This window comes from Urocitellus parryii, chromosome 1 (genome assembly GCF_045843805.1).
Source record: "Urocitellus parryii isolate mUroPar1 chromosome 1, mUroPar1.hap1, whole genome shotgun sequence".
In the NCBI taxonomy this organism is placed as follows: domain Eukaryota; kingdom Metazoa; phylum Chordata; class Mammalia; order Rodentia; family Sciuridae; genus Urocitellus; species Urocitellus parryii.
Window position 1 is genome coordinate 117,218,797 of NC_135531.1, and position 14,834 is coordinate 117,233,630.

A 14,834-nucleotide genomic window follows, 5' to 3' on the forward strand; every position below is an offset into this window, starting at 1 on the left:
TATAAACAACTTTCTGAGAAAAAAGGTAACTTGTTTAAGAGACTTCAAAGAAGGGTTGATAGAAAAGATGATGTAGGCACTGAATACCTGAGTGTGTATGGGAGTTTGCCAAACACACAAAAGGACAAGAATATTCCAGACATAAAAATGGGTATTTATGAACAGTAACTGTGCATATTTCTACTTCCTCCTACTCCGCCCAAACCCTCATTCAATGAAAGAAAGGTAGGGCAGGCAGTGGGAGGAGGAGGGTAAAAGAAAAAATGTTAACTCAGAATTCCCTTTCCATTTGTCAAAGATTTATCTGTTCTGAAACCCCTTTTCCTAACTTTTTTTTTTTAATGTAAGGCCTTTTTCATTACCTAGATTATTTCCAAGGAGCACTGGATCTGTGATTTAGAAATGTTGACAATAACTCAAGCTGTATAATAGAGTACCACAGACCATGTGGCTTAAACAACAGAAATTTATTTTCTCACAATTCCAGAGGCTCAAAGTTCAGGATCAAGGTGCCTATAGTGTTGTTTTCTGGCAAGGCCCATCTTCCTGACTGGTAGGGGGCTGTCTTCTGGATGCGTCCTCATCCAGCCCCCTTTCTGTGCACACATGACAAGAGAGATCTCTGGTATCTTTTCCTTTTCTCATAAGGACAGTAATCCTAGCAGATTAGAGCCCCACTGTATAATCACATTTAACTTCGATTAGCTCCCTGGAGGTACATCTCCAAAGAGACTCACACTGGGCGATGGGATCTCAAAATAGGAACTTCAAAAGAAGAGAGTTCAGCTCATAACATTCTTATAATGAAGCATATATAGGTGAGAGAGATAAAGGTGATGTATTGAAGTTCCCGTGCATTTTCTACTGTCCTCTTAGATTTGATAATTATAGTTGATGATGATAGGCAATAGGTTTTGCTTGCTTCTTGATTTTTCCCCCTAATTTTCTTTTTGGCAAAATAAGGAGTTGGCAATAAAACCAAATCCCTTTTTCATCTGTATTAAATTTCATTTTAATACTCCATAATACAAAGGTCTGGAAATGACTGGATTAAGTGACTCAAAACTTATTTTGCAAAATATAGCTCAAAATATAATGTTTTACAAAAAATATTGCAAAAGAAATAAAGACTTGCATTAAATAGAATGAATTTGAAGAATATACAGAAAGTGTTCCCAGATTGATAAATTTACTTCTTCAGTAATGGACATTTAGTCTCTTGTTTTCAGAATAATAAATCAAAAACCACACATACAATCTTCATATCTGTTGTCTTCTTTCAAAGGGAAAATCATTTAATAATCCACTTGGGGTTGTACAGACTCCAATTTTGCAAGAAATAAGAATTGATGCATCCTATATCTTTTCTCCAGTTCCGAGTTGATGTTAAATTCTAATTAATCATTATTACAAATACTTGAACATTTATGCTTTGTTAAATGCTCTAACTAGATAATGGGAAGGAGCAACCAAATTCCTCATAAAATTTAATGTGCTAAAAATATTTCATATTTTGCCTACAACTACCTAATCTTTTCATGAGTCTATCTACTGGGTGATGACAAAAAGTTCAAATTCTATTGAACTTAAACTCAATTCTATCCAATCATTCTAACACTATTTGGGGGAAGTATTCAGTCTTCAGTAGTAATTATCAATTTATTTCATCTCTGACCTCTTCTTCCTTAAATGTGGTATCTATCAGGGATACTATCTTAGACATCTCACACATGTCTAAAGTCGCATGCCTACTCATCATGTTCCTCTCCGCCCAGCACTCTGTGTTTCTCCTCTGTTCTTCATCTGTGTTGATGGTTACCAAAATCCAAAAATCTGGGTGGTCTCTACAATTCTATGAAAACAAAAAAATCCTGCAGAATTATCTTGCTAAAGATCTCTTTCATGTTCTCCTTCCTCTCTGTCTGTTCTATTTGTGCCCTAGATTCCAACCTATTAATCACTCTTTGATAACTGAAAGAGCCAACTTCTGCTCCTAGCACCTTCAAATACACCCTCCATACTGTGCTGGATTACTCTGGCTCTACCACTAGATTACTTAACACATGGCTTGGGATTGAAAATGTCCCAAGATTCAGAGTTTGGCTATGAATATGGTATGAGTCCCATCTTAAATGTAACTACCTTTACCACAATTCCCTGTCCCATAATGTGAGCTCTCATAACTTGGAAACACATGTGGTGTCCCTCAACCCCATGCTCTTGTCTTTTGTCATGGTGTCCCCTTTTCCTGGAGTGCCTTTCATTTTTATTTTATTTTATTTTTACCATTATTTACAAAATCCAAGTACTCGACATTAATTAGTTAACATTACATAATAGAACTGTTCTATTTTGTGCATGTATTTCCTCTAAAGCTTATCGAGGCTCTTCAGCAGTAAGCTGCAGTTGTGATAGAAAACCACATTAGCTAATCACAAGTGACTTCCAACTCTACAGTTCCAAGCCATGTTATTTCCCTGACCCGTCATACCTACCCAATCCTCTCAAACCCAGCTCCTTCACTCTTTCAAAACTCTATGTAAGGCTTTGTTAACTAAAAAAGGATTGTATCCAAAGAAAACATTTCTGTCACTTATCTGGATTCTGATAACTCATATATTAGGTGGCAAATTTAGATAGATAGGCATCTTCATAAACATAAGCCAAGATCTACTTCCTTCATGAAACTTCCTTAAGAGAGATTTTGCTGATTCACATCATTTTACCAATTCCATAATTTTCCCAGATTTTCCTCCAAAATGCGTGTGTGTGTATGTGTGTGTATGTATATATGTATATATGTGTATGTGTATATATATATATATAAAGCTGACTGAATATATAGACTTATAGATTGGTAGGCCTGTAAAATACATTAACAGTCTAAACCTCTTCTTTTTGTAGAAAAGGAAATGAGGCCCAAAGTTTTGATGAAGGACACATTGCAATTGAGTATGCTGATGAAGTTTTGTTTTGTTTAGTACCAGGGATGGAACTCAGGAGCACTCAGTCACAGCCCTAGACCTTTTTTTTTGTATTTTATTTAGAGACAGGGTCTCACTGAGTTGTTTAGTACCACCCTATTGCTGAGGCTGGCTTTGAACACACACTCCTCCTGCCTCAGCCTCCTGAGCTGCTGGGATTTCAGGCTTGTGCCACCACAGCTGGCTACTAATGAGTTTTTAGTGTTTCTGCTACCCATTGTTGGCATGTTCACCATGGAACTGTGTGTACTTACATATACAGACACACATATGTAGGCATACTACACAGTGTGTTAATATCTCCTTGTCTTACCTCAGGTTTAAGAAGGGTGGAAATCACAGCTTCTCCTGTTTCTTTTTAAAAATCAATACTATTTGATTTTGCTTCTGCACAATATGCAAAAGTAAATGTGGACTGCTCCAGGGAGTGCCTCCTTCTACCACGACTCCCTTAACCCAATGCTAAGGCATCTGCCTGACCTGGCCTTGTTTCTACTGGCATAGATCTTATTCACTAGCGTCACTGGCAGCCATATCCAGGGACTTGTGGTCAGGACCAAGTTGAGTGCTGCTTTCCCTAATAATTTTTCTTGACACTGCTCTAGTTTTCCCCCCTGCCAGTGTGGACTGGAAGTCTCTTGAGCAGGTGAAATAGTGGTCATGTATGCAGCCCAGAGAGACCGACAGTATTCAACAAGATCTGTCATTTCCAGCTACTCTAAATGACTAAATCCCTGTTCCTGCATTTCCTAGCTTCAATACAGGTTTTATGATACATGCTAAATTTTGTAATTTCGCTCTAAAAAAAAAAAAAAAGAACATTGTCCTCAAAGGGGCAGGGATAGATTTGTTTCTCCTTTGTGGCTTTTGATGAAAGACATCTGCATTACATGTGTTTTAATCTGTAATAATTCCTTGAGGGTCATTCTCATCAACTATCCCCAATTAGAAATTGTAACTGAATAGCCTTGGCTGAAGCTTTTGTCTTGTTTTGTTTTGTGGAGGTGTGCTACAGATTGAACCCAGAGCTTTGTGTCTGTGAGGCAAGTGCCCTGCCACTGATCTACATCCCCATTTCCTGACTCAAGCTCTTTTGATTACATCAGAATTTAGAGAGAAGGGATTCCAGGTTCAGGCATCAGATTTACCTACCTCCATTGAGCTCCAGTTTGACTTACCTGATGCTCTCCTACAAACAATACAGTCCAACTTCCCAGATCAATTCCAACCGAGGCAGGAGGCTTTGAAGAAGCTCTTCTCCATGTGCAGTGCAACTTTCTTTTTTTTTCTTTTCTTTTTTGTAGTTGTGAATGTACAGCATGCCTTTATTTATTTTTATGTGGTGCTGGGGATGGAACCCAGTGCCTCACATGTACTAGGCAAGCGCTCTGTCCCTGAGCTACAGCCACAGACCCATATAATGCATCTTTCTTAACCTTGATTCAATTTCTCAAATTGGTTTCCTGGGGGCCTTGTTTGATCTCCATGTAAGAAACCTACAAACATTTTCTTTTCCAATATAGACATTTCTAAACTGTCCTCAAGTTAACTTATGAAAATCTTTTAACTTTAATAAAATAGTTTAAACATTTTTATATATGTAGTATTAAAATAAAAATGTGAACGTTTTATACGTCCTATAAAAACAATAAAAATGGTTATTTAAAAATCATGAATTTCTGTTAATAAAATAGCTAATTTCTATTTTATGTTTTGAAAGTTATATTTCCACATAAACTTCTCTTTTGTGCCAGGTCTTTTCTATATATTAGCAATAGCCAATCAAAATCATGTTTCGTGACCAGTTTACAATTGATGCTTACTTTAGAGTATCAAGGATCACTTTTGTACTTCCCTTTCTAGGCACTCTTGACTCAGGTGTTTAGCTACCAGCAGAGGGTGAAACACACACAGGTTAAAGACTTGAAATCCTTAGGGCTATCCCTTTACCTCTTATCCCCAATCACACAACCACCAATGTACAACCCCTTGATTCAAGTGAAAAATAAAGAAATAAATCTGTAATTTATTGTTTGTTCTTATATCAGAATTCAACCTTTAGCTGGAGACTAATTTTACACCAATGTTCCAAGTTTGGATAATTAGATATAGTTTTAATTGTATATTCAAGGAAGAGAGACAAATTCCTTTGTGGTTTCTTTTCAATTATCAATGATGATTCAAAATTCAAATTAAATTTTGCTAAAACCATTTTTTCTATTGTACATAAATTCATATATGTGATGTGAATTATGTATTATATATTATACATTATATATTACATAATATATACATATAGCATTGAAACTGCATCTTTTCAGAACTCTATGACTTCTAGAAAAATTTATAAGGCTTTGCATAAATTCTTTATACTCTCTCCTTTCAACAGAGTCTGATTTAATTTTAAAACTTTTTGTTGTTGTTATTGTTGTTGTTGATTTGAATGGAGAAAAGTCTAGGGCAAATTTGCAAGTGTATTTCATGTCAAACAAAATTATTTCCATGGATGCAACATCTTATTGAAAAATTCCTGATTGAAAAAAAAATTGTATGACATTGAAGAAAAATGAAAAAGGAGCATTGGTGAGTGGACCCAATGCAGCTACTACTCTTCTAAAAATATTTTTCTTCCGCCAAGGATGAAGAATGGAGAAAAATGCCTCTCAGAGAAAGAACAGTGTGTTTTGAGTAATTCCCACCATTCCTGTCTTTTAGAAACACAATCACCCTGCTTCCTATTGGTCCTGGGCCAGCACCAAATCAGAACACAAACACTGCCCTGTCAGGACGTACTGTCAGTCTGAGGAAGATCTACACTCACCTTAGGGTTCCTGGTCACATCTATTAGGAAACAGATCTTCTCTCCCCTGCCCTCTACTCAGGGTTTTCTGCTGTTCCATGTGAGTGAAATTAGAACTGTGAGAGACAAGAGCGAACTTTTCCAAATGCTATCCCCTCCCCAAACATAGAAACATTCAAGATTTCTCTGGAATAAAATAAATTACAACATATATTCTGTACCTTACCATATGTTATCATCATTAAATATGTTAAATAATATGAAATTTTATTGATATTCAGTAATTTTATCCATAGCTCTTTCCTATGGTTAATTTTTCCAATCTTATGTATAGATAAATCTGAAAGAAAACAAAATTAATTGAACCAATATACTTTTTCTATGATTAATAATTAAGTTGGTTAGTTGCTTATATTATTCTCAAATAAAGAAAGTCTTAGTGATTAAATGGTAGATGGTTGGTAGATATTGCTTAAATGCTAATATTATCCAGTTTTTTTAAAAAACCTACAACAGCCACTATTTAATTTGCTGTGGAAATTAATTAAAATATTAATTCAGATTAAAATACTCTGATAATAGCAGAAGAAGCCATTCAATATAAAAAGTCTTGGCCGTATAATTTGGTTCTTTTGGTATAAAAGCAACTGAGAGGCTGGTTAGAATGTTATATTTCTTTGCACCCTCTTTTTCCTCACTTTTCGCCCTGTTTGTGGCAGAGCAGTCAATAAGGGCCCAGCCAGTATGCAGGCTGCCTGGGATCAAACCCAAACTCTACTTAGAATTGGGAGGGCTGTTTCCTAAACGTCCCGTTCATCTCTGTACCCACCTGTAATTTGAAATGAACAGTGTACTTACCTCACTGGGTTGTCACAGGAAGAAGATTAGCTCAGCTGTTGGTATACAGAAAGTTTGTGATAATGTCAAGTCTTTTTTTTTTTCTATCCTATAATTGGGTTAACATCTCTATCTTTATACCCAAGAACTTTGCTCTACTCTTCTTTTTCGTTAGTATCTTTAACTTCAACCTCTCATTTTCTACTGTGCTGCTCATCATTCAATGCCAGATGATGCCAGATGAGAAAGCTTATATATTTTCACAAACTGCTTGAAAGGAGAATGTGATTTCATTTGCTGTATCTCTCATTTACTTGTTTTACTTTTGTATTTTTTCTCTCTCTTCTCTCTCTCTTTCTCTCTCTCTCCCTCTCTCTCTCTCTCTCTCCCATACACACACACACACACACACACACACACACACACACACACACTCACACACACAATATACATGCATGTACACTAATCCCTACACAGAAATTATCTTCACTGTTTGACCACTGTTTGGTCAAATTCAATAGGTGATCATGCCTTTCATTTCAATTAAATTTCAACTAAATCAGGGATGTTTGACACTATTAATCATTTTCTTCTTCTTAGATTGCTAACTACTTCCATTTTTATGTTTGGGGTTCAGTTCTATCAGTTGTCTTATTTTGTCCTTCTTCTCTGGCTCCTCACTTCTCAGTCCTTTAAAAAACTCTCACTTAATCCATACTCTCCCATAGTAACCTCTACTTATTCTGTGACTTCAACTATAAATTGAGATTTTTTACTAAGAAATCTTTGCTCAAATTTGAACCCATTTGTAGCTCTTTCATTAACATCTCACTTCTAAACCATCACTGAGTTTTCCAAGTTCTCCAGATAAGGAGGGAGGAATTCCTTTAAAATATTTTCACTGATAGTAAAAAATACAGCTAGCATTTATATTTCACTTAGTACATAGAAGGCAATACTTTAAGAGTTTTACAAATGTTAATACATTAAAATTTTATAAAACTCTCTAAAGTAGGTGTTATTATTAAACCTATTTTATAGATAACAAATTGAAATCAAGAGGAGATTAATTTCCCAAATATCACTCAGCTAATAAATATAGAAGTTAGGATTTAAACCTAGGCATCTTGCTCCAGAGTCGAAGTCCGTAACTTGGTGTTTCCAAAATTTTGTCTGAAATGCATTTTTCTCATCACTAGGAGTACACACACACACACACACACACACACACACTTCCCAGCAGACTGGTAAAACTGGAACAGTTTCATAAAAGAATATTTTTATGTCTGATAAAGTAAAAGACAAATATTAAGTAAAATTCCATTAGTATATAAATAAATAAAGACCCTAAAGTGATCAATGCAAACATAAACAAAAGCTAACAAAAAATGGTAGGTGAGGCCCACTTCAGCAATTCCCCTGCCCACTAATGAGTAGCAGCCTACAGGTTGAGAACATCATGGAACTTGACCTCCTCAGTAGCTCCCAGTTCCAAGATTTACTTCCACCTTCACTGTCATTTTCACACAAATTATCAGTGCCTCATGACTGATACTTTCCTACTGCCTGCTTCCTCATTTTTCTATGCCTCAGTAATCTCAGGATTCTCTGCTTTGGAATCTTTTATTGTTCCATGGCAGCTTTTGTTCTTGAGAAACCAAGCCCCAAGCAGAGGCTCATATTCATGAAAAGAGCTCATAGGACACCTCAGCTTCAGGCCCCCACGTGATTCCCCCATCCACCTCCACATCACAGTGCTTCATTCCAGCTATGATCTGGGGACTAAGGGAAGAGAAAGGAGGTGGAATTCATCATAAAGATTACAAAACATGACACCCACTTTCCAAGGACTTCAAACCTCATTGCAAATTTTAAAACAGTGTATGTATTCATATAATACAGTGAAAATACCTCAAAAATGAAAGAAATTATGCATAGATATAAAGGTAACACATTCTGCTCAAGTCAAAGGATAATAAATGTAGGAATTTTGGAAAGTCACTAGGACATCTGTTCAAAGGTTTAAAGTAAGGTTAATGAGCCCAAGAAACATTTTTTATGGATACGTTTAGTAAGAGTCAGGGTTAATAAGAGCAAGGACAAAATCCCAACTTTAATATGAGCCCCTAGCAGAAGTCTTTGTGATTCATATTGAAAGAAGCCACACCAGTACCTCTTAAGAGAACAGGGCATTATATGTCTTTGTGGAAAGTGTATCTCTCTGATTTTGTTTTTTGCCTCTACATTATTTACTTATTTTCTCCCTGAAGAATGAGAGCTACATAGAATAGGAAGTTTGTCTCTTTCACTGCTATAGTCTCAATGACATTTCTTTTCTACCTTTTTAACATCAGTGGACACATTTATTTTATATTATTTATTGGTAACTTTGGAATAAATTGAAGATTTAATGCATCACTGGGAATTAATGAAAAAATAATGATATTCATTATATTATGTAATTATAAGACAGATTGAATACAAACACCAGACATCAATTTGAATGTCAAACTGTGATGTTTTCACATATTTTAAATATGAAATATGAACTAGCTTTCATAAATATACTATATTATAACAATTTACACTTTAAGTAACTGGAAATTTTCTCATGAGTTCTAATGCTTGTTTCTTCAAATTATTAATAGTATCCATAAACTGTCAAACAAATTAAAATAATCAACAGAAGAATATGTTTGTATGAGAGATATTTCTTATTTTCATGAGTAAACATAATATTCAAATTTGTTATATTAAATGAATACAAATTTCAACATTTTTCATATCCACCATTTCAGAAACAAACAAACTCTTAATTTGCAGAACATATATGCATGTTTAGAGCTCTCATCCCACAGCCAGTCAGGATGATATTGGCAAGATCAAATCTATTGCAAAGAAACATAGTATTTGTCAACTTGTGAAGACATATTGAATGACGTCATTCAGTCTTCTTCTCTTTAGAAGTCCCTACTTGGCTTCTTTGTCTTGCCCTCCCTGATGGATTGCAGGATGTGCTGCATATTTTTCTCCATGGGTACAAGGCTCACATCAGTTCAATGGGTCCCATGATCATGATAAGTAGAGAAGAGCTCTGCAGCTGACTTTCCAGGAGATAGAGGTCTTCCTTGGGAGTGCTCAGTAAGTTGGGGACATGTGTTGAACTCTGGATGGGCTTCTCATGCAATGTGCATTGGATGAACATGTGGTGTACCACTGGGAGTCCCTGAGGAGGGTATTCAGTAATGGTTACTAGCTCCAGGGCACTGAACTCTCAGTGGGTTAAGAGAAGTAAAGTAGTCAAGCAGATCATTGGTAATATGAAAAGCTTTGGTTAGAAATTTGCTCCTCAAAAATGTACTCCATACCAGGATCATCAACATCACTTTAGAGATTTTTAGAAATGCTGGATCTCAGTCCTTACCCCACTTCATTTTAACAAGATCCCCTCATTATTGCATGCACAGTCAAGTTTGGCAAGCACTGCTTTAGGGCACTTCATGGAACACAGTAAGTTGGCAATTGATGTTTGTAATTTTGGCTGATTTTTTACACAATGAAAATGTAGAGAACTAAAAGGTTATTGAGATGTTTTCTGTTGTTTTAAAAGACTTTTAGCATGATTCATCCTTACACACACATGCATAAGTTTATGTATTTGACTTGCAAGAATATATACATACATACATACATACATATATACATACATATATATAGTGTATGCATATCTCAGACACTTAAAGTAATACCAAAAATTGTTTTAAATCCCTGTTTAATTTGCACACTGACACAATTTTCCAATTCTATAAAACTTTCATCTTTCCAGCTTTTCTTTTCTTACCTCTTCTCAGTTCCAAACTGGCCTTAGAAATGAATATTCCAGTAATTGAGACATCAAGTATTTGTAACTTCAGGCTGTTCTGGGATTCGCTCAGTACTTCAAAGGTCAATCAGAGTTAAGGGAAACTGTTAAACTTTCTTTTGCAAAAGTCAGCACAACATCATCTTTTTACTTTCTCCATGATATCTGAATATGCTCATTATGTATCACTGGGATATTCCCAAAATGAATTATAGTGTTTAGTTAATTCTGTTAACACTTTGCTCCATAAGAACTAACTGAATGGATATTCGCTATAGGTATGATATCTATCTAGGATGCTTAACAACTAGGAAACAAAGAATTCCAAAATCTTAATGGCATATCAATGGGACTATTTATGTCTCAAGCAGAAAACATAGCTGTCACAGATCAAAAGTGAAGTCTACCACTGCAGTCCTTTAAGGATTCAAGCTGATGGAGATTCTATCTTTGTACCTGTGTCCCATAGCAGTGCAGTGGACTGAGGTGGATCATTAAATAGTTCTTAAAGCTTATACCTGTCACGTATATCACTTCTCTCAAATTTTATTGTCCAAAGCAAGTCATAAGGCTGTGTTTAACTTAAAAGGCATTGAGGAAGTACATTCCTGCCATGTGTTCAAAAAGACTAGAGACATGTGTGACTAGAACTAATGTCCCAGGAGAACCTAGATAACACAAGAGCCAACCTACCTTCCATGACCTTGAAAACTTGTTACAGAATAAGACATGCAGGTAAACATTATGTAGACAGAGTTGAGAATCACATAAAAGGTATTCAAAGACTCAAGAATGTGGTGCTGAGAAAAAGTAGTTTAAGGAGTCCAGAGATAGAAGAGATCTGTAACCAATGAGTCTTGAATTACTAAATGAATAAGTTAAATTGTGTGTAAATTCTTAGATTCAGACTGTGAAATGGAAGGAAAGACAATATTTGTGCTTGTAATCAACTCAGATGAATCAGTGGTGGAGAGCAAGACTTCCAGGAAACGGGTATGAATTGATCTAAAAAGACGTTAAAAATATTTGTTCCAATGGGAGCAAAGGATTCCTTACACCTGATATGATGAAAACCCAGATAGGCTCAATAATAACAGGAGATGAAGAGCCTTAAATGCCAGCTAATATGTTTGCATAGAACCTTTCATATGGCCTCCTTTGGACTTGCTCACCTTTGACCTCCTCTTTGGCTTTTTGAAGAGGGACCCTAGCACTGCAATGTTTGGATGATAGACCACTACCTTATGGTATAATGAGTAAAAGAGCCCAGGGAAAAGTGGGATTTTATCAGAGACCAGAGTTCCATCAACATTTGCACAACTCTTCATGTAGCATGAGCGTGTTAATGGAATTTAAGAAGAAAGTTGATGTCATGAAGTCGATGAACAATTGGGGTCATCAGAAACAATGCAAAATCTAAACAAAACAGAAACTCTTGAATTGAAAAGCAGCACACAACCAGCAACAATTCAAAACTACAGGAAACAGACTTCTTGCATCAAATAAAAGGGTAGATTGGGGAGTGCCCTGGATTTCAGGAGTCTTATAGCCTAGTGGAAGAGAAACCATGTTACCATTTTGATTTTGAAACTACCATATTTTATCTTTCTAGATTTCAAATTCCTAATATGTGAAAATAAATATACTGGATTTGTTGTTCACAGGGTTATATGTTTAAATATTTTCCCTTTTGGTTACTCAATAAACGAATTCTAAGAATGAAATACATGGCAATAAATAAACACAGATATATTAAGAAATAGTTTTTGTGATTGGGAAACTTATTCATCAGCTAAGAAAATGCAAGACAAAGATCACTAACATTGCAAATTAACCAATGGTGTCAAAGCCTGACACATTCTCTTTCAGAACAACATGATAGCCTTTTAGAGATTATGTGCTTTCCCTGGGACGTGGAACAGTCTGTTCCCAGCATCACCACTATCTTGCTTTATGACTTGAGTAAGTTGCTAAAGGCAAACCACCTGTCTCATGTACAGTTGGATGGGAGTTAGCTTCCAATTAGCTGTCCTATGGAAAGACATTATAAAATAACTGCACAGTCCAATAATGTTCAGTTTACTCTTTTGCTGTTATCTTTGGCAACTTCACTTTATTGGTAAATATATCTAATGACTTATCTTAAGCTCTTTCAGTTATATTTCCATGTATCTCTTCCACTTCTGTTAAATTTTGGTTAATGTTTAGTACTCCATAGTTTTCTGTGAGAATATGACACTGAAGTCCATTTTGGAAGCAAAGGAAAACTCAGATAAGATAAAGAACAGGGGAGGTTTTCTACGGTTTTTTAAAAATAAATTCAGAGAACTTTTATGTACCCTGATGCTTTGATAAATGTATTCAGAGAAAGAATATTTTTTAACCAAGTTGTGGATTAAAATCTACCCAAAATAGACCAAAAAATTCCCTAGTGAAATGTACTGAGCTTAGATGTTCTATCAGTTCTTGCTATTTCTATCTTTGATCCTTTATTATCTCAGCAAAAATATTAAAAGTGAAGGTTAAAATGCTATGGAGTTCTTTATATCTGGTGTGCTAGGTAAGCACAGATAGAATAACTTTGATATGAATATTTTTATGCAGATGATTTGATCAATCATATGTTGTAACAAATATTCTGGACTTATAGGCAAAGAAGAAAATTTTTCTGCTGAGCTTTTATAATTATCTGAGTAAATAGCTAAGGACAATTATAAAAATAACATTTTCACCATAACTTCACTTCACTATGCTCTATGATCACTCTTCTATATGACCCATGATCCATCTTCCTGTGATATTTTATATATACAAATACAAATTTCGATCAGTTTGCCAAATTGGATTTGTTCACTCACTGTAGTCAGTACTCTCTAAGGAACTCAGATACAGTACTGAGCCTAACATTCTTGAGAACATTTGGAGGGACCTAAATGAAAGTATCAAAATAATTTGAGTCATGTCTCTCTACTCTTACTCAGAAGTGGCCGACTAAGGGCTGCCTGGTGACCCTCTAGTTTGTTCATCAACTCCTCACCTGGTGGGGAAAGACTTTGAACAGAAGCTCATCTTTCTATCCCTCTTCTAATCAGTTCCTAGTTATTTCTTTTTTATATTTCAAAGGGCTGACATCAACCCAGATAAAGTAAGAACCAGGAATTCTCATACTTATTTTTAATTTTTCCATATTATTTTGTGCATTGTGATGATATATAATGGTGGAATTCACTGATACCTGTTCATACATGTACACGATACAACAATACAAAGTATTCCTATATTACTACATCACTTTCTAACTGTTCTTTCTTCCTCCCAACTTGCTTCTTTCATCCTCTACACTCCTTGCTCCACTACCTCCCTGCATGGTTGAGGTAATCTTCACCTTCCTGAGAGGCCTATCCTGCTACCCCTAGACTTAATTGTGTTACTTATGAGTATCACTTCTATGCACCCTGTGCTTTCTGCATTCATAGCCTTTTATACAGAATGAAAGAACTCCGGATCTCTCTGCCTCCCACTGGTCCAGAGGTCACCAGAGGTCACCAGAGGTCAGAGATGCTATCTCTGATCTTTAACATCTAGTACAAAATATCTGTTAGGTCCTATAAATCAGTATGTTTTGGATAAATTAATAAACAAAAATAGAAGTACAAGAAATTAGTCATATAAGTAAAATTCTACATCAAAGACCTTTAATTAATTCCTGTCTACTCCTTGTCCAGGTACGCAATAACTTAAGATTCAACTCCATGTCATGGTTGTATAACAGTAACTATAACATTATGAAGCATGCTCTGCAGTTCTACTCAGCTAATTCATACAATAGTATTCAACAGTGCATTTAGGGCCGGGGTTGATTGACTTCAGTGGTAGTGCACTTGCCTAGCATGCTTGAGGTCCTGGTTTTAATCCCAAAAAGAGAATGAACAAATTCTTATATCATTTGGTGATATAAGAAGTCCTACAGTAGGCACTGCATGGAAACTCCCCTCAAATGTACAGAAATAGAGTAATAAAGCTTCATACTCTATTGTCAAACCATAAATCACTTCTTAAAATAGACAAAAAAAAACACACAAATTTTCTTTTCCTTTTCTGCCTCAAAATAGCACTGTTCATTCTCTTTTTTGAACATGAAATTTTGATTAATTTGGTAACACTAATACTGATTACCCAGATAATTGGTAAAACTTTCCCTTGATGGTCATCAGGAGAAATTATTCTTGATTTTTCTTTTTAGAAGCAGAAGGAAAAAAAAATCTTCTTCTATTGGTCTTAAGTTGTAAACTTGGTTCCAAAATCTACTCTTGGCAGATCTCTCTAATACATAAGTGTACTTACAGGGTAT

At 35.5% G+C, this 14,834-nt stretch overlaps 1 pseudogene; it reads left to right on the top strand.

The window, feature by feature from the left end:
• Nucleotides 1-14,834, top strand: part of LOC144254491 (AP-1 complex subunit sigma-3 pseudogene) — a 169,847-nt pseudogene that overhangs the window by 142,372 nt on the left and 12,641 nt on the right.